The 22,169-nt window shown below is 42.0% G+C and overlaps 1 protein-coding gene across 1 annotated transcript in view; it reads right to left on the bottom strand.

Annotated features, from left to right (window-relative positions):
• The window catches only part of LOC124606783 (metabotropic glutamate receptor 4-like), a gene marked incomplete at its 3' end in the record, with an annotated part of 1,427,722 nt that overhangs the window by 296,790 nt on the left and 1,108,763 nt on the right, over positions 1-22,169 (bottom strand). The window lies entirely within an intron of this gene.

Here is a 22,169-nt window from a genome sequence, read left to right as displayed (position 1 = left end):
ACTGTAATGGTGTGGAGCGTGTGCAGTTGGCGTGATATGGGACACCTGATACGTCTAGATACGACTATGATACGTGACACGTACGTAAGCATCCCGTCTGATCAACTGCATCCAATTCATGTCCACTGTGCATTCCGACGGACTAGGGCAATTCCAGCAGGACAATACGACAACCCACACCTCCAGAACTGCTGCAGAGTGTCTCCAGGAACGCATTTCCGATGGCCATCAAACTCCCCAGACAAAACATTATTGAGCGTATCTGGGATGTTTTGCAACGTGCTATTCAGAAGGGGTGGCCACAGCCTCCTAAGGGTGTGAGGGTTTCCCAGTGAATGACAGGGGCCCACATGTACCAAGACTGTTTCGAGTACGCTGCAGGAGTTTCGATGGGAAGCCGTAACACATCTTCCATACCGTCTCGACCTCCCCCCCCCATGCAATTTTCATACCTCGGGAGTAGTGAAGGAAGACATTCTGGACATTCTGTGCCTCGATTTTCTTCGTAAGAAGAAGTCCACACCTCTTGCAACCATCTATCCATAAGAAACCTCACTTTCCCATGAAGGCAATGACTATCTTGTTCCACTGTGGGAAAAATGTATTAACAGTTATGGCGGGTACTTCTGAATTAGTAAAGTTTACTTCCTTTTTTCCATCTTTCTCGGTTTGATTTGACTGAGCTGTACAGGTAAAGTAACTTTAAACTTAAAACTCAGGACATGTAGCAGTTTGAAGCAAGCACCGCACAGAAAACGAAACTGTTAAAAGGGTATTGCTCTCATAGTTAAATCACGTGAGGACATACGATGCAGTACGTGGCAATCGTCGCAAATGACGTAGATACGCTACAGTAGGGCGTCAGCCGAAAGGATGCGCCCCTGGAGGTGACTCCAAGCAAGGGCACTGAGAGTAGACGGCAACAGAGACAAGAAAGGGAACAATGATATCTAATTACGTGAAGAAATAGTGGGATAATTGTGTTCATAATACGAAGTGTGGAAGAAAGTTTGGAATATTGAATATAACAGTTCACCCCCAAGTTCCATTATGACAGAGTGCAACATGTTGAGCATAGGGTGTCCAGTAAGTAATAACAGCTAAGATGACAATTGACGTCTTAACATAACAGCTCAATGGTTCAAATGGCTCTGAGCACTATGGGACTTAACATCTGAGGTCATCAGTCCCGTAGAACTTAGAGCTACTTGAACCTAACTAACCTAAGGACATCACACACATCCATGCCCGAGGCAGGGTTCGAACCTGCGATCGTAGCAGTCGCGCGGTTCTACACTGAAGCGCCTAGAACCGCTAGGCTACACTGGCTGGCAGCACAACAGCGAAAATAATAATTAATAATACAAAACCAAAGAGTGCAGATTTCTCTCATTTCATAACATCGTTGTCAAACGAAATTATTTCAAGGAAGGAACGCTGTAATCCAACGGACAGAACTCTTCTTCAGACGAAGAAGATGACTCAGGAATGTCAGTGGGTTTCGTGTCTCGAAAGCCTTCGGTAACTTTCCTTGCAGCCAGATTCAGTAAATAAAGGCAGCCCGACAACTGGTACAGACAGATAAATTCCGTTGCGCGTAAACATTAATATTATGAAGCCAGATAACAACAGTCATAATTGTCGGTAGCGTGAGTTTGTACTTGGTTCACCATACCAAAATAAACAAAATGATAACAAAAGTTAAATTTACAAGACTTTTCACACAGTAGTAAATTGCGATATGACGAAATACAAGTTGTACATTCCTCAGTCTGCCATAAAATAATAACACACGTATTACACCGTACATAGATAAAAATTGATTTTTAATTACATTTGTTTCAACGATTGAATATTGCAATCCCCAAATCCTCCAAAAATTCACTGGACGCCTTCCTGAGAGACAATCTCCACTCATTCCAAATTAATAATACAAGTGTAGACCAGATGTGGCGTGAATTTAAAGAAATGGCATCGGCAGCAATTGAGAGATTTATACCAAATAAATTAATAAATGACGGAGCTGATCCTCCTTGGTACAGAAAACGGGTTAGAACACTGTTGTAGAAACAACGAAACAAGCAAGCCAAATTTAAACAGACGCAAAATCCCCAAGATTGGCGATCTTTTACAGAAGCTCGAAATTTAGAGCGGACTTCAATGCGAGATGCTTATAACAGATTCCAAAACGAAATTTTGTCTCTTAACTTGGCAGAAAATTCCAAGAGATTCTCGTCGTATGTGAAGTATGTTAGCGTCAAGAAACAATCAATGCCTTCTCTGCGCGATATCAATGGAGATACTATCTAAGACGGCCGTCGTGGCCGAGCGGTTCTAGGCTCTTCAGTTTGGAACCGCGCGACCGCTACGGTCGCAGGTTCGAATCCTGCCTCGGGCATGGATGTGTATGATGTCCTAAGTTTAGTTAGGTTTAAGTAGTTCTAAGTTCTAGAGGACTGATGACCTCTGATGTTAAGTCCCATAGTGCTCAGAGCCATTTGAACCATACTATCGAAACCATACTATTTGAACCATACTATTAGGTTCAGTTCGGAGTATGCTGATGCATTACCTCCATACTTACCAATCATATACAACCGATCGCTCGACGAAAGATCCGTACCCAAAGACTGGAAAGTTCCACAGGTCACACCAATATTCAAGTAATATAGTAGGAGTAATCCACTAAATTACCGGCCCATATCGTTAACGTCGATATGTAGCAGGATTTTAGAACATATATTGTGTTCGAACATTGTGAATTGCCTCTAAGAAAACGGTCTATTGCCACACAGTCTACATGGGTTTAGAAGACATCGTTCCTGTGAAACACAACTAGCTCTTTATTCACATAAAGTGTTGGGTGCTATTGACAAGGGATTTCAGATCGGTTCCGTATTTCTGGTTTCCCGGAAGGCTTTTTTCGAATCCTGCTTCGGGCATGGATGTGTTTGATGTCCTTAGGTTAGTTAGGTTTAGGTAGTTCTAAGTTCTAGGGGACTGATGACCTCAGATGTTAAGTCCGATAGTGCTCAGAACTATTTGAACCCATTTGAACCGGAAGGCTTTGACACTGTACCACACAAGCGGCTCCTAGTGAAATTGCGTGCTTATAGAATATCCTCTCAGTTATGTGACTGGATTTGTGATTTCCTGTCAGAGAGGCCACAGTTTGTAGTAATTGACGGAAAGTCATCGAGTAAAACAGAAGTGATTCTGGTCAGTCTCATGTTTGTGCTTCATCTCATAATCTGCTGGCGTTCATTTGTAAGGAAATCCTTACTGTCCAGAAAACACTTTTTTCTGACTTCTTTTGCAATTCTCTAGTTTAACACGCCTACCTGTGCGATTTCTTGGCGCTTTGTGTATGCTCTTTCTCAGTGCCTATGGAATGTGGGTATTGTTGACGCATTCTTTCTTTCTAAGGTACGTAAAAATGGGTGCATGCGAGTCAGAAGAATGCACAAGCCTTCACATGCGCTTTCTTGACACTCCATTCTAATGACAGCAGGGCCCATCAGTTTTGGCACACTTCTTTTTGCCCGCCAGGTCCTTCGCAATGGTCCACAGCTCGTCGTCTCGCGGTCTCCTTTTTTGCTTCCCGAGCACGGGGTTCCAGGTTCGATTCCCGGCGGGGACAGGGATTTTCACCTGTCTCGAGATGACTGGGTATTTGTGTTTCCATCATTTGATCATCATTCATGAAAGTGGCGAGACTGGACTCCGCAAAGGTTGGGGATTTGTACGGGCGCTGATAACCACGCAGTTGAGCTCCCCACAAACCAATCATCACCATCTTCGCAATGTGTCCATTCTCAAGCAAGGCGAGGGCATCCACCTGTCTACCCCCTAAAAGTTAGTAGAATGGATCCAATGTCCGCTTCTCAGGTGATCGCCACATGGGTTCCACCTCTCTCCTTGTCAAGGGTTATTGGCACTGTGAACTAGTAATAGTAGTACACATCACAGTACCAATGCAAGGACACATACTGTTTACAACTTGAAACGTGACGCCTATTAAGGTGCTAACAGGTATAACAACTTAATCTGTGCTGCGGTGATGCCAGATATGGTCATAAGTATTCTGGAGGTTGAGGGAAACAAAGATAGCAGAGTGATGGGAGTTACGTTGGAGGGAAAGAATGTTGGTAAGGTTAAGGGGCTGGTTGTCGGTTGATAAGGAGGGCCGGAAGCTACGCTAGGTAAGGGGATGGAGGTGGTGCTGGTTAAGGTGGTGGTGAATACGGGGTAAGAGGATGGACTCGAAGACCTTACTGAACACGGAGGTTAGGCAGATGGTATTATAGGAAGAGGTGTCAGAGAGGGATTTGTTGGGTTTAGGGAACAACAGGACACAGGAAGTCTTCCACAGATTAGGGTAAAATCCGGAGGAGAGGAGGATGTTGCACAGGGTAGCCAGGGCAGCCAGGAAGGACGGGGAGGGGGGGGGGCGTAATTCCTTGAGGTAAAGGTATGTGACACTGTCGTGACCAGGGGTGGTGTTGCATTTGGACCGGACGACAAGTTTCATATCTGAAGGGGGTTACTGATCGTAGTACTGGAAACTGGGGGCGAGTGGAATGACAGAGGTATCAGTGCGTTCAAGGACAGTGGGGAAGAGGGACCAATCAAAATGGGGATCGTAAGGAATGTAGAAGAGCTCGGAGCAATGGGAAGCAAAGTGGTTAGCCTTACTGAGGTTGTCAAGGAAGGGGCAGTCGTCGTGGAGAAGGGTGTAATGTGGAGCGGTGGAAAACACACCAGTACTTGGAGGAGTTGACAGGGAGGGTGGAGTTGAGGCGTGTACATGTCTGGCACCAGCACCGACGTTATTTTCTGTGAGGAGGGTTCGGATGTGTTGTAATTGCCGGTGGCAGAGGAGTGTATCCTGCTCAAGGGTGGTGGGGAAGAAGCAGCAGAGCCTGCAGGATTCACGGAGAAGGACAGCCTGTGGAGGAAGTGTAGGTCAATGAGGGTAGATGAGTTTGATAGGAATGTGGGCCTCCACAGCATCAGTGATGGTCTTCTGGTGGAAGGAAGAGGCATAGCTGACGTCTGCAGGATTGTGAAAGGTAAGGGGGTGGCTTTCGACCCGTGAGGCATGGATTCCCTGTAGGCATCCCAGTCGGCGCAGCGGTAGTCGTGGATGTGTCTTCACTGCTGCTTTGGTGGCCTTATATAGCCCGTGGACCGCTTCTGCTTGGTCGGCTTCCGAATGGTCGGCGATTACGTACTGCTGTCGCAGACGGTGTCAGTGTCTGAGCTGGTGGAGCCACCGCTTGTATGGGAACGTAAACACTGCAAGGAATGTCTCTGCTGCTTCTCTGCAACGAGCACTCGTTTCCATGCACTACTCAGATAATAAAGTTCTCTTCGCATACTCTTATTTCAACAGCCTCCTTAATAACATAATCCCAGTATGTAGAGGCATAGGACAAAATTTTTGTGTCATCAAACAAAATTTTATGTTTGTTAGTGAGGCTGTACTCCGCAGTTGCGGATTTCTCTAGATTTCTATTTTTAATATGCTGTTGGTGTTCTGCACAGCGGTCGGAAACTGCACGAATGGTCTGACCACTATAACTGTTTCAATTCTGACAGGGGATATTGTAAATTCCAGGGACCTGAGGCCGAGGATGTCCTTAAAATGGCGCATCATCTCCTAAATTTTCTTAGGAGGACGAAAAATCGGTCTTACACCCCGTCTGCCCAGGATTCTTCCTATTTTACTGGATAAAGCACCACAAAAAAGGAAGAGCCGAAATCGTTGGTTCATCCTGTGAATATGCAGTATTTTCGCGTTTCCTTTTGTTGGAAAACCCTGCCTTTACGCGCGTGCACCATAGCCACTCTTTCGGAGAACAAACTGCAGATTGTTAATTTCGGACTTCACGTGGTCCTCGTCAGAAACAATTTTTCCTCCATACACCAACGTGTTCGAAACGGCTTTCTCCTGAACAGGCTGATGGAAACTATGCGCATTAAGATATAAATCGGTATGCGTCGGCTTGCGGTAAACAGAGTGGCCGCGACGCCAATCCGTGCGTCGGTAGTCCACAAGGATATTGTTCCTTTGAGACCTATTGTCAGTGCAATTGGTTCTCCTACCTACACGCTGGCCGAATACTTAACAAAGCTGATGACTCTTATAGTCGGCCGATGTAAAAACAAAAAAAAACAAAAAAATAAAAAAAAATAAAATAAAAATAAAAAAAATATTCAAATGTGTGTGAAATCTTATAGGACTTAACTGCTAAGGTCATAAGTCCCTAAGCTTACACACTACCTAACCTAAATTATCCTATGGACAAACACACACACCCATGCCTGAGGGAGGACTCGAACCTCCGCCGGGGCCAGCCACACAGTCCATGACTGCAGCGCATTAGACTGCTTTTTTTTTAAATCTCATTTTGTTCGTTTTCGTTCGTTGTATCTGCTCGGGGCGGACGTCGAAAGACACCCATTTCAGTTCGTTGTTGATCCATTAATTCAGTTTTTTTTTTTTTATTAGAGAGGGCAGCTAGCCCTCTGACCAAACACGCTGAGTTACCGTGCCGGCACCGCTAGGCTAATCCCGCGCCGCAGGCCGTGGTAAACATCACATCAAAAACTCCCAGATGTTCATAGAGAAAATCAAACAGATTAGACTTGGTCCAAATGACGTTTTAGTCAGCCTGGATGTGGTATCGCTATTCACAAATGTTCCTGTGGAGGACACTTTGAAAATGCTGGCGGATCTTTTTCCTCCTGAAACTATAAAGTTGTTCCGCCATGTAATAACGACCACCTACTTCTCGTATGGTAGTAAATTTTATGAAACGACGGACAGTATGGCTATGGGCTCTCCGTTGTCTCCATCACTGGCAAACATTTTTATGGAGAATTTTGAGGCACCCGCATCAAATTCCGCTCCCCTCCGTTCATCCTTATTTTATCGTTATGTTGACGATACATTTATGGTCTGGCCACGCAGCGCAGAAGCTCTCGAACAGTTCATGAGGCACCCGCATCAAATTCCGCTCCCCTCCGTTCATCCTTATTTTATCAATATGTTGACGATACATTTATGGTCTGGCCACGCAGCGCAGAAGCTCTCGAACAGTTCATGGAGCACACGTACAGCATACATCGCAACATCCGGTTCACTGTCGCGGTGGAGAAGGAAGGAACGTTGCCATTCTTAGACGTTTTAGTACGACAGGCGAACGGGCGTCTCGGCCACTCCGTGTACCGCAAGCCGATGCATCCCGATTGATATCTTAATGCACAGAGTTTCAATCATCCTGTTCAAGCCACCGAATCAGTAGTGAAGACCGTCAGTTGTTCCTGACGATGACGATGAAGGTTATCTTCGAAAGCTCGAGATTTTATCCCGAATTGATGCGGCAAGAAAACCGAGAATGTTTTACGTACCCTTACCTTAAAATGTGCACCCTTTTTTTCAAAGAAATATGCTATGACCGCTTTTAATTTATGCACAGCGTACCTATTCTACCTCACACACTGCGCTATTGATCTACATTAGTGTGACCAACCGGCTTTGATAGCTCTATAAAGTTTTTCCTAAGTAAAGCGTGACATCACGCATATAGAGCAACAGTAAGGTCATACTATACGATAAGACAGTTAGGGTTGATTGTTTAACGTGTGTGGCCTACAACTGTAGAGGAAGATTTATATTATACATTATGTGTGTCAAATCACGAGCCCAGGAGTGGGGTAATGTTTTTGATAACCGCTTCATTAAAGTGACCAGACATCTTATTGAACATGGCATTACTCTGATGGAGCCCACTACAGAATGATTGTGTGGTTGTCTCTCGTGCAAGGCTATTTAGATATGTACTTGATGACCTCTTTATAACTACTCTATAACAGAATATAATTACGTCACTTTGCAAAAATTGATAATACCTCACCGCTATTGGTGCTGTAATCATAATATTTCGTCTCTATTTTCCATTTATTACGACGTTTATATATTCGTCTCTGCTGACAGGTACTGTAATGCTGTTAAACTGCAATGTTGAGATACCACACCTCGTAATATTTAGAGGAATTTTCTTTAAGCTTTACTTACTAGAGGAACGGGCATGAAATATGTGGTTGAGGGCTTGATATTAAGCGTATATTTCAGCTGGAGGTATCATCATTGCCTGGTAGAATTTCTAACGTCATTTCCGGTTGTGGTTCACCTATTTTTTTTTTTTTTAAGACGATAAGTTCCACGTCTACATCTATAGGTTATAGTGAATAGCATCACTTTAATGTGTGTTTTGGCATTTGTTTGGCGTTTATATGGAGTGTAGTCCTACAAAGTCTTGTGCTTCGCGTATTATAGTGACTCTTTATAGTGACTCTTCGTGTCTGCAAGGTGTACGAAATCGATTTTTCATATTTTTTTGGCTTATACTACGATAAACATGTATTATAAAGAGTTATACTGACAATTTCGATGTGCCAATAATTTTATTTGTGCTTTCAAAGTGTGAGACAAAGCACAGTATGATATGGTAAGTATTTTTTTGTGAGATATCGATCTGATATTATCTTTAGAAATGTCACATCTCTCACTGTTACCGACTTTGGTTTCATGTTTACAAGTTGTCGTCTACTTGTTCTCTTTTGTCTAAGTAATGTTTCTGATAATAAGCTCACCTTATTGTTTCCTACCTTTCCTAATAAGACGATTGTGTTATGCGTGTGTTTTCGTGAGCCACAGTTTCCAGAAACGCAACTGTACAGACCCAGTATCCACTTTACTCGTTTGACAACGTGAACCCCGCTTCTTTGACATTAACCATGCATTTTTTAGAATATTGTGAGCAATAATGGCGAAAAAATAGTCTATGAAGGTTTTAGTGAGCCCTCTGTCTGTAAACTGCTGTTATTTACGTGGCTTTTAGGAGGTGTATGTCATTTGTAATTACAGATGGAAATAATTGGCATTAAATAGTTTCGTTATAATGTTTCTATTGAATACCACGATGCATTATCTTTGTCTCTCCGAAAATAATCCTTGAGAACGTATTTAAATTCTGAAATATATACTTCAAGGGTGTGGTGCGGCTAGGCCTCGTTAGGAAATTTTTGTGTGGTTTTTCCTGCTTTGGTAACCCATTTTTTCTGTAGTTATGAGCCTGGTCAGGGTATTTTTATGACATCAAATGCTAGACCTACCTTCTAAAATGTCAGCTGTTATTAGGCTTTGACATTTATCATAACGACACATACTTTTGGCTTTTAGGGGCACTAATTTGACGAATATGTGTCGAGGTGGAAATTATCGCACTCTTTCTTTTACAGAGCAGGCGATTTTTACAATATTGCGACATCAGACAGAGTTTTTCATGTATTAACTGTAAACAGCAATGTTAACATCGCACTTTTTCGCGCTGCTGATGTATTTTTCAGATATTTTAGAATTATTTCATCATCTTAGAAGTGAAAAATAATCAATTTACAATCATGCTGCATTGTTTAATTGTAATATTGTGACATATCATTAATTTATTTGAATCATTTCATTTATGAACCTCAACTAAGCCATGGATGCTTACTGTTAACATTGCAGGTTTTGCGCTGCCGAAGTATTTTGCAGGCATTTTAGAATTATGCAAAATATCTTCGCTGTGGAAAATTATTAACTTAAGACTCGTTGTGTTTTTTACTGTAGAACCATCTGTTGGTAACAGAGAGAACTCCGTACTCATGGTGCAACCAACGGTGTAAGGACGACTTGCCGCGCGGAATGGCCAGCGTGGTTTGAGGCACCATGGACGGATTGCGCGGCTCCTCCCGCCATAGGTTCGAGTCCTCCCTCAGGCACGCGTGTGTGTGTTGCTCTTTGCATAAGTTAGTTTAAGAAGTGTGTAAGTCTTGGGACCGATGGCTTCAGTAGTTTGGTCCCTTACGAATTTATACACTTTTGAACAAGGACGATTTTTAACTGTGGAGCCGTCTATTGGCGTGGTACAGCAATCGCACTTTGATCCATCTTACAGTGCAGCCATCTGCTGGTGGCAGGATGAAGTGGGAGGCGAAACTGGATTTGTATCTACTGATCATTTTCTGGGTTTGTGGGGTGGTATTTAGGGTAAAACCCATGTTCAACAAATACTTGGTACTTATTCGTTATTTATATTTATAAGCAAACGTTAGTTTTTAGTTATTTATAGAGAATTATGCTATCTATTGGTTTTTTAATCTACGGTGAACGATACAAAGCTTCGAATCAAAGTCACCCATACAGGCACGTGGCAGGATGTTCCTGGAATGACCTTCGAGATAAGGAAGTTCTAATGCTGAGGTCAGCAAAATATGACATTCACAATCGTCTCAGCTGTAATATGACACCACTGATGATAACGCGCTGATACTGATGTCAGCACAGTCTCTACCCACAACGCCGCCCGGTGTGGCCGAGCGGTTCTAGGCGCTTCAGTCTGGAACCGCGTGACCGCTATGGTTGCAGGTTCGAATCCTGCCTAGGGCATGGATGTATGTGTAATCCTTAGGTTAGTTAGGTTTAAGTAGTTCTAGGGGACTGATGACCTCAGATGTTAAGTCCCATAGTGCTCAGAGCCATTCTACCCACAACGGCTGTGCCCTGCTGCTTATGTTTGCTCTATATCCCACTCAACATACTGGCTCATTCGTGAGAATTATGTGATTTTACGGTTGGAAGGGACTGCATGGCTGCATTTCTCGATCGACAGGGCCCAAAGCAATTTAGAAAGGTGGTTAATTGCAAAATTAAAACGACATTTTTTATGATCTAAAATACAGTAATCTCCCCAGTTTCATGCCGCTCTGTGTCCATTTTTTCACCCTAAATCGAGGGCATAGCTCTAATACCATCCCGCCATACTGTGGGCTTTAAACGACCGGTATTGCGTTCTCAGTAACTGAAGTTCATTGCGACGAAAATAACTGCATTCATATGTGAGGAAACGTAGCATCAAATATTGATAACCGTATTAAAAAAGTCTGGAATTTGGCGTACACTCCGCAGCTTTTCATCATCACAAAATGTAAAATATTTACTAACGTTTGCCACGCAGTAGATGTTTACTCGCTTGTTTGCTGCAAATATAGATACATCTGTGTCACTTCACTTCTTTGAAATAGAGTGTAGCGACCCATGATAGCGGCATGGGTATTACTGCAAAGTTCACTGCATCCTTCGAGGCAATGTTGGTAACAGAAAATGATGGGCTGAAATATGTTGTTCGATCTGTCACATGAAGTGACGACACGGATAGAGGGCTAAATGCTACACTCTGGCGGTCTTGAATTTGTCGTGTATTTTCGAGGGAGCGGACGCAAGGGCGAGGTATGATGTTAGTTCCATGTGGTCATCTATGTTGGTAATCGACATTGATCAGTTTAGACTTTGATCCTCGTTAAAGCAGTTCGACTCGTTTTTTTCTTGACACAGTGCATTCACTTACTTGGAATGTGATTATGGTTTACTTATTTAAAAGTCATGTAAATTCACAGCAGTTAACTTAATATGTATCACCTATACTGGCTTTTCTAACGCGCTGTTCTAACGTCGTCGTCCATATTCACGCCTCGGACATGGGTGTGTGTCGTCCTTAGCGTAAGTTAGGTTAAGTTAGATTATGTGGTGTGTAAGCTTAGGGACCGATGACCTAAGCAGTTTGGTTCCATAAGACCTTACCACCTTCATATTCACGAGCGAATCTCCTGGCTGCTTTAGTTTATGCTACCTTTGGCGATTATGGTATTGTGAAGGATGATAAGCTTTTTCTGCTCATTAACGATGTGCCGGTTTTGTAATAAGAGAGAGTACCAAAGAGGGTATCTGTAGCGTGGAAAAAACGGAATTAATATCAATTTAAATGACTTCTCAAAGCACCAAATGACTAAACTTCAATTATATAAAAATACGTACGTTTTAGAATATAACGGAACTGATTATCAAACAACGCAAGTTTCTTACTAGCGCATCAGCAGATATTACACTACAAATGGCATGAAGTTAAAATGCGCCAAGCGCGACGTATTTCGCAATTCCGTATGTAATGAACACAGTTATATTTTAAAAATCTGCCCGCATCTCGTGGTCGTGCGGTAGCGTTCTCGCTTCCCACGCCCGGGTTCCCGGGTTCGATTCCGGCGGGGTCAGGGATTTTCCCTGCCTCGTGATGGCTGGGTGTTGTGTGATGTCCTTAGGTTAGTTAGGTTTAAGTAGTTCTAAGTTCTAGGGGACTGATGACCATAGATGTTAAGTCCCATAGTGCTCAGAGCCATTTTTTTTTAAAAATCTAATTAATAGTGACCGTTATAAATAGTGTTTAGCGTGTAGTGATCTTGCCTAAGATGCACACTTTGCCTTATCTGATAATCAGTTCCGTTATATGCTAACACCTACATTATTTTTTTATTTAATTCAAGCTTAGTCATGTGATCCTTCAGCTCACGTATTACCATCTCGGGTCGCTGAACACTTGTGTTTGTGATTAAAGTGCTTCGTCCGGTACTGACCCTGCGTCTTTGAAATTTTGTATCGTGGCTATGCACAGTATAAAGAAAGAAAAGCTAGTTTTTTTTCACATGTTCTCGCTAAAATTTGTAACCCTCTCATGTCCTTTATCTTGCAATCTTTCTTCCTTTAACAACTCTTTCGATTTCTTTCAAGCAGGCATTTCAGCTAATACGTGAGTATATTACAATATGGAGAGTCAACCGTTGCGGAACTTACATGCAGATCAACTGCGTAACTTTCGGGTCTAAACTAACAAATCAGTTTTACAACAATACCTATGTGTTGGTGTTAGTTCAAGCCAGCTTGGACCTCTCACCCTTAGTCATATGGTGTGCTTGCTGTATTTGAAGGAATTTAAATAAAATTTGGTTCTGTAAATGACGAAGAATCAAGATATTAGGTTTTCAAGTTGTATCATTGAAATATTAGTAAGAAAGTAAATCAGAAAAGCTTAACCAAAACTCATCGTCTGCGTTCTAAATTACGAGATTTCTCCCTAATAGATCTGTACCTTCTACGGCAGGCCCGGCCAAAAGCTGCGCAGTGTGCAGACGTGCGGAAGTGCTGCACATGTGCGCACGTGTGCGACAGCGAGCGACATCTGTTATTAGACATGTGTCCTAAATGAACGGCGGCGGCCCCACTTCCCTGTTTATGTGGTATAAGCAAGAGCGCAACATACCAAGTCTCGTTTAGCCCTGGTAACCGTAACCTTAACAGAGTACTGAGAAATGGCAGGTACTGTGAAAAAGCAAAGGACGGAAGATCTATGTTCTCAGTCGTTTTCAATTGAAAAACACTACAATACATGTCACAAAGACGAATGTAGTGTGCTCAACAGTGAAGAACGGCAAGCAAAATTAAATGTCCTTAAGAAAATGGATGAGATACATCAACTCCATTATCATTTCTCATGACCAGTGAAAACGTGTTTGGATTTATTCCTTTCATAATTAAAAATTATTGTTTACTAACTGTGCATTATTGCCTCGTTCTGCTCCATGTTACATTATCATCAGGAAAGTTGGTCATTAAACCGATTGTTTCAATGTATACTTACATTTAGGTTTTTTTTTATGTGTGAAGGGCTACGCTCAGCTGAAGTCGATAAAACGTAACATTCATATAATTGTCGGTTGTTATGCAGATTTCAGACGGAACTGATGAAAAATGTAGCAATAAAACAGGTGATCATCGAGAGGTCTGCCGTTATCATTCTGTTCAGATGTCAGTGAGACAGAAATTATGTGAGTGTAACTGAGGGCACCGAGAATTAGTTACAGGAAACCTTGCATTAGTTTAATGCTATTTGAAATCATGAATAAGGTTCGTTGGAAGTCGCTAAGTGCTCTCTTTCTTAAATACTAGATCAAAAACATTACGCGTATTTACGTGCCGTCAGTCAAGCTGCCTTAATAAAAACCCACGGTTGTTAACTGTATTACTTGTCTTACTGGGTTAAACTGTTAACATAAAATGGACGTCTCAATGAGTAGACTGTGACAGTATTTTAAATGTTTAATACGCTAAATACCTTCCCATGGTTGGCTTGCAAGCTGTGGAAAGAGGACTAGAATGCGCCGGTACAGTCTCTCCCAGCAAGTGGTTAAAGCAACATCTGTGGGTAGAAGCATGCACTACATGAACGCTTACGGCTGCGGCGTGCACGCTGTGACCCGGAAGTTGCACATGTGCAGGAGCACCGCACGCGTGCAGAATTTCTGGCCGGCCCTGTTCTACGGTGACACCTATTGTAGCTTCGAAAACTGTAACATTTCAATTAATTAAGACTGATTTTGAAGATCTTGCATGTATATTGTAGTAACAATTGAGTCAGATAAAGCTTGTTCCAGGCCTTCCGCTCAAAGCCCTAAATTCACACTTATAATCACTTGACAGCGGAAGAATTAAATATTTAATTGCAGAAAAAAGTGTTGTGGAAGCTGAAATAAGAGGTTTTTCGATGGAAGCTGGACGGATAGCTTTGAAGGCAAGCATGCCGGAAACATAGAAGTATTCCTAAATCCTTCATTTTTACTTAAGTAAATAACTGGGAGTCGTAGACTGGCGCAGACTGTCGATTCGTCTGATGCTGTTGCTGCTTATAATTAATTGATTGTTTCATATTGTTTTCACCAGACAATTTACAATAGGTTTATTAACATTAAGTGCATTGTATAAGTGCGCCATTGGGAAATGCGTCATGCCACGCATATTTTAATTTTATGCCATTGGTATTTTAATATTTACCGAGACTTTGCGAAGTTTTCTAATATAAAACCAATTAATTTTTATTTCATGCCTACAGATAGTCTCGTTTGTTATTCTGTGTCGGTATAAGACGGCACGTTGTTAAGAAAAATGAGCAGAAGAAGGTGATCAGGAAACGTGAACGAAAAGAGGTCCCAAAAAAGGCCTCCTGGAACACGTCGACTCAGATTATTGCAGACTGCTTCTGTCAGTAGGGTTTTTAAATGACTACGAGCAAAAAAACCTTCATTGGTCACCAACAGTGGAAGAGAGTATTGTACCATGGGTCACTTTTCAGATTTTCTCCAGCCGTATAATAGAAGCATAATATATTTAGTTATTCCATTTTTAAATGATGGCATTAACTTCTATGTGTTGCAGCTTTTTTGATAAATTACAAAGCTTACTCCAAAAAATTAAGTTTCTCCAAATCTGAAAACGTGCTCCATATACCTAGGAACAACTACTCGACTGAAATAAAAAAGCGTTGCACTCGAAAAAATTTTGCCAATATAATATTTCTTTATTACTGTTATACACCAGGGTAATCAGTAACTGAAATCAAATTAGCATAAAAAAACCAGTTAACAGATAGATACACTATGTGATCAAATGTATCCGGACACACCCAAAAACATACGTTCTTCACATTAGGCGCGTTGTGCTGCTACCTACTGTCAGGTACTCCATATCAGTGACCTCAATAGTCATGAGACATCGTGGGAGAGCAGAATGGAGCGCTCCGCGGAACTCACGGACTTCGAATGTGGTCAGGTGATTGGGTGTCACTTTTCATACGTCTGTACGCGAGATTTCCACACTCCTAAGCAGCCCTAGGTCCACTATTTCCGATATGATAATGAAGTGGAAACGTGAAGGGACACGTACAACACAAAAGCGTAAACGCCGATCTCGTCTGTTGACTGACAGAGACCGCCGACATTTGAAGACGGTGTAATGTGTAATAGGCAGACATCTATCCAGACCATCACTCAGGAATTCCGAACTGCATCAGGGTCCACTGCAAGTACACGCGGGAGGTGAGAAAAATTGGATTTCATGGTCGAGCAGCTGCTCATAAGCCACACATCACGTCGATAAATGCCAAACGACGCCTCTCTTGGTGTAAGGAACGTAAACATTGGACAATGGGAAAAACGTTGTGTGGATTGACGAACCACGGTACACAATGTGGCGAGCCGATGGCAGGGTGTGGGTATGACGAAAGCGCGGTGAACGTCATCTTCCAGCGTGTGTAGTGCCAACAGTAAAATGTGGAGGCGGTGGTGTTATGGCGTGGTCGTGTTTTTCATAGAGCGGGCTTGCATCCCTTGTTGTTTTGCGTGGCAATATCACAGCACAGGCTTACACTGAAGTTTTAAGCACCTTCTTGCTTCCCACGGTTGAAGAGCGATTCGGGGATGGCGATTGCATCTTTCAACACGATCGAGCACCTGTTCATAATGCACGGCCTATGGCAGAGTGGTTACATGACAATAACTTCCCTATAGTGGGCTGGCCTGCACAGAGTCCTGACCTGAATCCTATAGAACATCTTTGGGATGTTTTGGAAAGCCGACTTCGTGCCAGACCTCACCGACCGACGTCGATACCTCTCCAAAGTGCATTACTCCGTGAAGAATGGGCTACCATTCCAAAAGAAACCTTCCAGCACCTGATTGAACATATGCCTGCCAGAGTGGAAGCTGTCATCAAGGCATATTGAATTGCAGCGTTACCGATGGAGGGCGTCACGATCTTGCAAGTCATTTTCAGCCACGTGTCCGGGTAGTTTTGATCACATAGTGTACATTCAGAAATAGAAACTACTGAAAACTTACAAACATTTCCATTTCCAAGACAGGTAAGTAACTCAGTTCAGTCGCAAGTATGGGGGTTGCCCATTGCCAGTCGGTCCGACCCTCCCCCCCCCACCCCCCCCTCCCCGACTGTTTTGTCAGGATGCAGACCGAGGACCTGTGTGTATTCAAGTATTGCATTTATTGCTCTGAACGCAAGTCGTTGCCGTGTCTTCTGCGACGGCTGGTGTCTACGTAACCCAGAAAGGAATCCGCTGAAAACTACAGCGGATTCACGACTGCCGATGACGCTGCATCAACTCCGAGCGGAAGTCGTTGACACTTTGCGGCGGCGGTTTATCGGCCAATGTTGAGGCAGGAACGCTAACGTCGGTGGCCCTGTTTGGAGATGTTTGATCTACACACCGTTTCGGGGAGTACTCAATCCCTCCCAGATCACTGCCCGTGTTGTCCCCCGAGAAGGACGTTGATGTGATGTGATGTGATGGTGATTGCTGAACCAGGCCCGCCCATACGGTAAGCCTCAGGCTCCGGTGACAATGCAGATTTAGGTCAACTTTTGCCCTGGAGAGGAGTCGTGTTGGTAGGCCCCTGGACTACCCATCAGTTCTGTCTGTTGTGCTGACTTCGCTACTGGATACTTTCCTTCATTATCAGTGGCTACGTATCGCTGATCTTCTCGTGAGACGGCAAGTGTAAGACCAACACTATATCAATCTCAAACACATGAGCTTATCATACCATAGCCAGAGAATCAAGTGCGAATAACGTGAACGCCATCTATCATACCGATGGAACGCTATAAGCTACGGGGGAAGGAGTATTTGTGTCGTGGAGCAGAGGCTACGCTCAGCGACGTTATTCGTAATGAGCGAATCGTTTCTGCTCTTCCCGAGGTCAGTGGTCTTCAGTTTTGCAACATTTGCTTAATGAATTTGTTACAGTGTCTTTACTAGTTAGTAAAACTTCTCCTAGGCGATGTACCGTCCTATCTAGTGTCTGTTTCATATTGTTACGAGAATAACAAGGGTAGTTCGGTCTGTGCTCTCCTAACCATTTTCTGATGAGCTTGCGCGAAATTGCACACAGAAGTGTTGAGGTTGCCGACTTTCTGACCGAGTAACGGTACAGAAATATTTATGCTTCCCGACTGGTAGCTGTTGGTTCTTTCGCGTGATAAGTAACGCCGGCCGTACGACCTTAAAAAAATTTCACTGTCCCATATTCTTACTGATTTCCCGCGTAAGACTAGTATCACATGTTTCGTGGTAAAAGACTTTTCTTTTCAGGGAACAAGATGGTTCATGACCGACGAAGTATGGCGTAACTGTCCACATGTTACTCAAATGGTTCTAAAAATACATAGCACTTCACTTACCATAAAATTCTTAACAGAATATTCCAGATAGCTTTAATAATTGATAAATGAACAAGTGCTGCACAAAACACAACCTCACGTCTAGCAACAATAGAAACTGCTTACAGTCGGCTCTAGTGTGCTCTACTTCATGTGCTTTTAAAATCACGCACCGACCAAAAAACATCGTGTTGCTAGGTGCAACACTCCTCTCTACTACCTGTCGTTCACGGACTTTTTACGAAAAATTAGAAGAAGTAGCAGTATTAACACATTGTCCGAAATGCCTGTTTCCCGTGTTGCGAGGCAGTGAATTATCTCTACAGCCTCATTTGCATACGTGTGACAGTGAGTTTTTGGGTGTTCATGAAAAGTTGTCATAAGTGTGCATGACGCGCCATAAATGGCTCGTAGAGGGGTGTAGACATACTTCACGCACGATGGCACTCTGTCACATTTTAGGGTGCTCGCCTGAGCAAAACTTTGTTGGAGTTATCCTAGTCAAAGATAGTGATGTGACAATTACTTGGTCTTAGTACTCACCAAACCCATTACATATCATTCTGTGAGGTTAAGTCGATGGTTTAATCAATACCTGTTACTAATGAAGTGTTTCTTCTTGTACGAATTTTGAAAGCATACGAGATGACATATTCATAATATGTTTCATGTTAATATTTCATTTTGTTCCTAATTTTACAAACCTAAGCTTCCCCCAGCGATACACACCGTGGATAAACGTACTCTGCCAGTGTAATTTCCATCTTTATACAGATCATTTTGAAGGTAAAAAAGTTTGAAGATACTGAGTGAAATGTTGCAAATTCTTAATCTATGGACGAACGAATTAGGATTTGGACTGATACCTTATCAAGTACCTATTAGTTTATTTCTAACACATAAATATTTCTCAGTTCCTAAGTTAGAGACATTTATCTAACGCACTATAAATTGACTGAAAATATAGTTCCTCTATTCTGGAAACTATATCTTTCGCTTTATGTCTTTCAAAAATGAAAAAACTTCTTTCCACACACATGGAAATAATACTAGTTAAGTGTCTAGTACTGTCCGTATTTAACTATTGCCACTGTCTACAAGAAGGTCCAATCAGCAACAATTTCGACATCATCTAAAAATATCCAGTAACAAGAAAAAGTGAATTCTCTACCGTTTCCTCGGAAAACGCAGTCCACGATGTATGTAATAAAATGGAACACCTACATCCGTCCTTTCTATGTTACTTATTATATGGCTGCCAGTTTCGGTTCTTCAATACACCATCTGCAGGCCTTAACTGACGCTGAGGGGATTAATTCCAATCGTATACAAGATTCCGTCAGTGGCCAACATATATGAACTGGTTTACGTAGACTGTAACAATGATGTTAGGTCTTCAACCATCAACTACCAACTGCTGTGTTCTACTGTTCAGTGATTTTATGTATTTGATTGTTTCTGGTAAAGATTTTAGAAGCATTAATTTTATCGTCTACTTGTACTGTTGCTGTATTAATTGTCCTGCTTTTGATGGCTGGAGAATATTGTAATAAATACCAAAAGTTTCCTATATCCTGATAGGGTGCCTTCCTCCCGAGCTTTCCTTGCACCAACGGGAGGAGTAAACTGCCAGTTATCTGTACGCGCTGTAATTGTTAATTTGAACTTCACAATACGTATATATTTTTTGACATGGTTTTTACATTTTCAGAAATACCATTAAACTGTTGCGTAAGTCTAGAAACGAAATATTCTGTATTTTTGGAATGTGCTTTAAAATTTGGTAGCACCTGTATTGTGTGGTAGTGCAAATTTGGTTTTCTGTCCTGTAGGATGATATTAAAAAAAGTCCCGGGCTGAAACTAATCATCGAATAAACAAAAGGAGTGAAATTTGCAACTTTGGCTGATTTTTCTTTGATCGTACAATGGGGTCTGCTACAGTAAACGAGTACTACACATGACAGCCCGATCGGCACCCCACATTCTGCCGTTGAAGCCAGTGTACGTCGATCTTCAAATAAAACTGGTTATTCCGCTTTCTAAAACTGAACTTTGATTGCAGTTTCGTTGTATGTGTTGGTGTTTACGGTGATTTTGAGTTGGCTCATGGGTCGTGTTTTATGCTTAAGTTATTTCTGGTCGTAAGATTCACTTTCTACAGTGTTTTCGAGCGTCGACTTAGAATCGGTCTTGATTACCACACACTACGTTGTTCGTGGCAGTGACCTGCATAGTTTTCATTTTGGCTTTTTTCTGGTAATTTTTGTTTTGCGTGTTTTAGCACTTCCATCATCGTGTCAGACATATGATAAACACGATTTGAATGCGAATAATCAGTGAGAGAACATTGTCTTAATGTAAGATGAAACTGAAAGATAAATAACGTGTTTCAAGTATGACGTTGGCCATAATAACAACAATTAGATATGAAGCTGCCTACGATGAAGGAAGGGAGATTATGCAGTGACAGTAGTTGGTCAGGGTTCAAACGCGTCATTTCAGATGGCCCTGCAATTTCGTATCGAATATTAATGAGAACGATATTGGAGCGATTCTGGTGTATGTGCTGGAAATTAAAAATAAACAAACACTTTTTGAAGCTTTTATTTTGTTATTAAAATCTCAATATCACCTCAGGCATCAAATGGAGCTTCGTACCGATGATTCTCCGCAAAAAGGCTGTGGATTTGGATATCTAATAATTGGGGTTCGACTACATGTCAGAAAAGAAACATCAACAAATCCCTTTCAGACATTTGTATATGTTCACAAGTGAACTAATGTATTATCTTTTGTAACAACCACAATTCGAATAGGTTACCTAATAGTCACATCTCATTGAATCTCAGGATGCCAAATACTGCAATATTCAGTAATACGATAAAGTATACGGAAAATTATAAGGGGCAGTCAAATGAAAACAAGACAGATGGGGAAAAAATCCGGAGAAGTGTGAGCAGGATTAGAGCACCGTATAAAATTTGTAGAAAATTCATCCATCCTGGAAATCAAGCAATTCGACGAGTTTTGTCTGTTATAAATATCGATACAGAGAGGATATACGTCTACCCACTCCCGAGAAAAGGGGGTCTGAACACAAGGACAGACAAACAGTCTGATAACAAACGACAAAATATTTTTTCATTTGTTATAATTGCAAATTAAGTCTCGTACTGTGAAACTTTACTTCTTGCCAATCATGATTCTTGGTCAACGGGATGTACCCTGTAGTTTTTGATGAGTGAGTTTGCGAGTATCGAATTATGAGACATAAATATCTGTATCTTTGATTTCATTGACTTGGAAGGTTACATTTTTACACAGCAAAGGGACCGTAGACCTTAGTATCTGACATTAATTTCAATCTGATACGTCCACCCGTTCCTGAGGAAATTAGGTCTTTAACAGTTGGACAGACAGACAGGTACCCGGACGGGTGGGCGGATAACAAAGTAATCCTATAAGGTTTCCGTTTTTACCTATTCCCTAACGGAGCCCTAAACAGCAAGTGATCTGTTTATTATTTCAAAACCAACCGCGATAACTGTTGGTATCCACCTTGTCTCGTCCGCCAAAATGTTACCAGGTTTGTTTAGAGTAGCATATGTTGCAGAAGTTTCGCTGGGAAGCCCTTACACATCATCTGCACCTCTCCCCAGACGATTTGCGTATTTGTGGAGCCCTGAAGAAACGCATTCGTGACCGTCAATTTTCTTTGGACAAAGATGTTGCACGTCTGAGTAAAATCATGATTCCTTACGCAACTGCTTTGCCGCACAATGGGATACATGTATTAGCAGTTATGGCGAGTTGTTTTGTAATAATAAGTGTTTTTTTCCATCTGCGTGGTTTCCATTTGACTGCCCCTTACAGTAGACGTTTATTTGACTTATCACACACGTCTTGTTTTCTTCCTCTTATTCATTTTTATCTCTTGTTTTGTGTTGTTTCCGCATTATAATGTTTATTGTAATATGACTTTTCTGAAAACTGGAAATCCATGGAAGAATATAGTAAGGCGAATGATTATAAACTCTGAGATTGAGTAGAACAGGGTAATTGCTTTCTTGCATGAATGAAAAGTTTAGCTTTACATTGCGCTCAGTTGATAAAGAGCTCTCAGACGAAGTGGAAATATAAAATGCCATGCTAGTAAACCCAAATGATGTCGGCAGGAGAAATATCACCATATCAGGGAGATATTACATTTTGTGCTATTGCTT

Source organism: Schistocerca americana, chromosome 3 (genome assembly GCF_021461395.2).
Source record: "Schistocerca americana isolate TAMUIC-IGC-003095 chromosome 3, iqSchAmer2.1, whole genome shotgun sequence".
NCBI classification, from domain to species: Eukaryota; Metazoa; Arthropoda; class Insecta; order Orthoptera; family Acrididae; genus Schistocerca; species Schistocerca americana.
The sequence above is the reverse complement of the archived record's forward strand: the minus strand, read 5'-3'. Positions and strand labels throughout refer to the sequence as shown.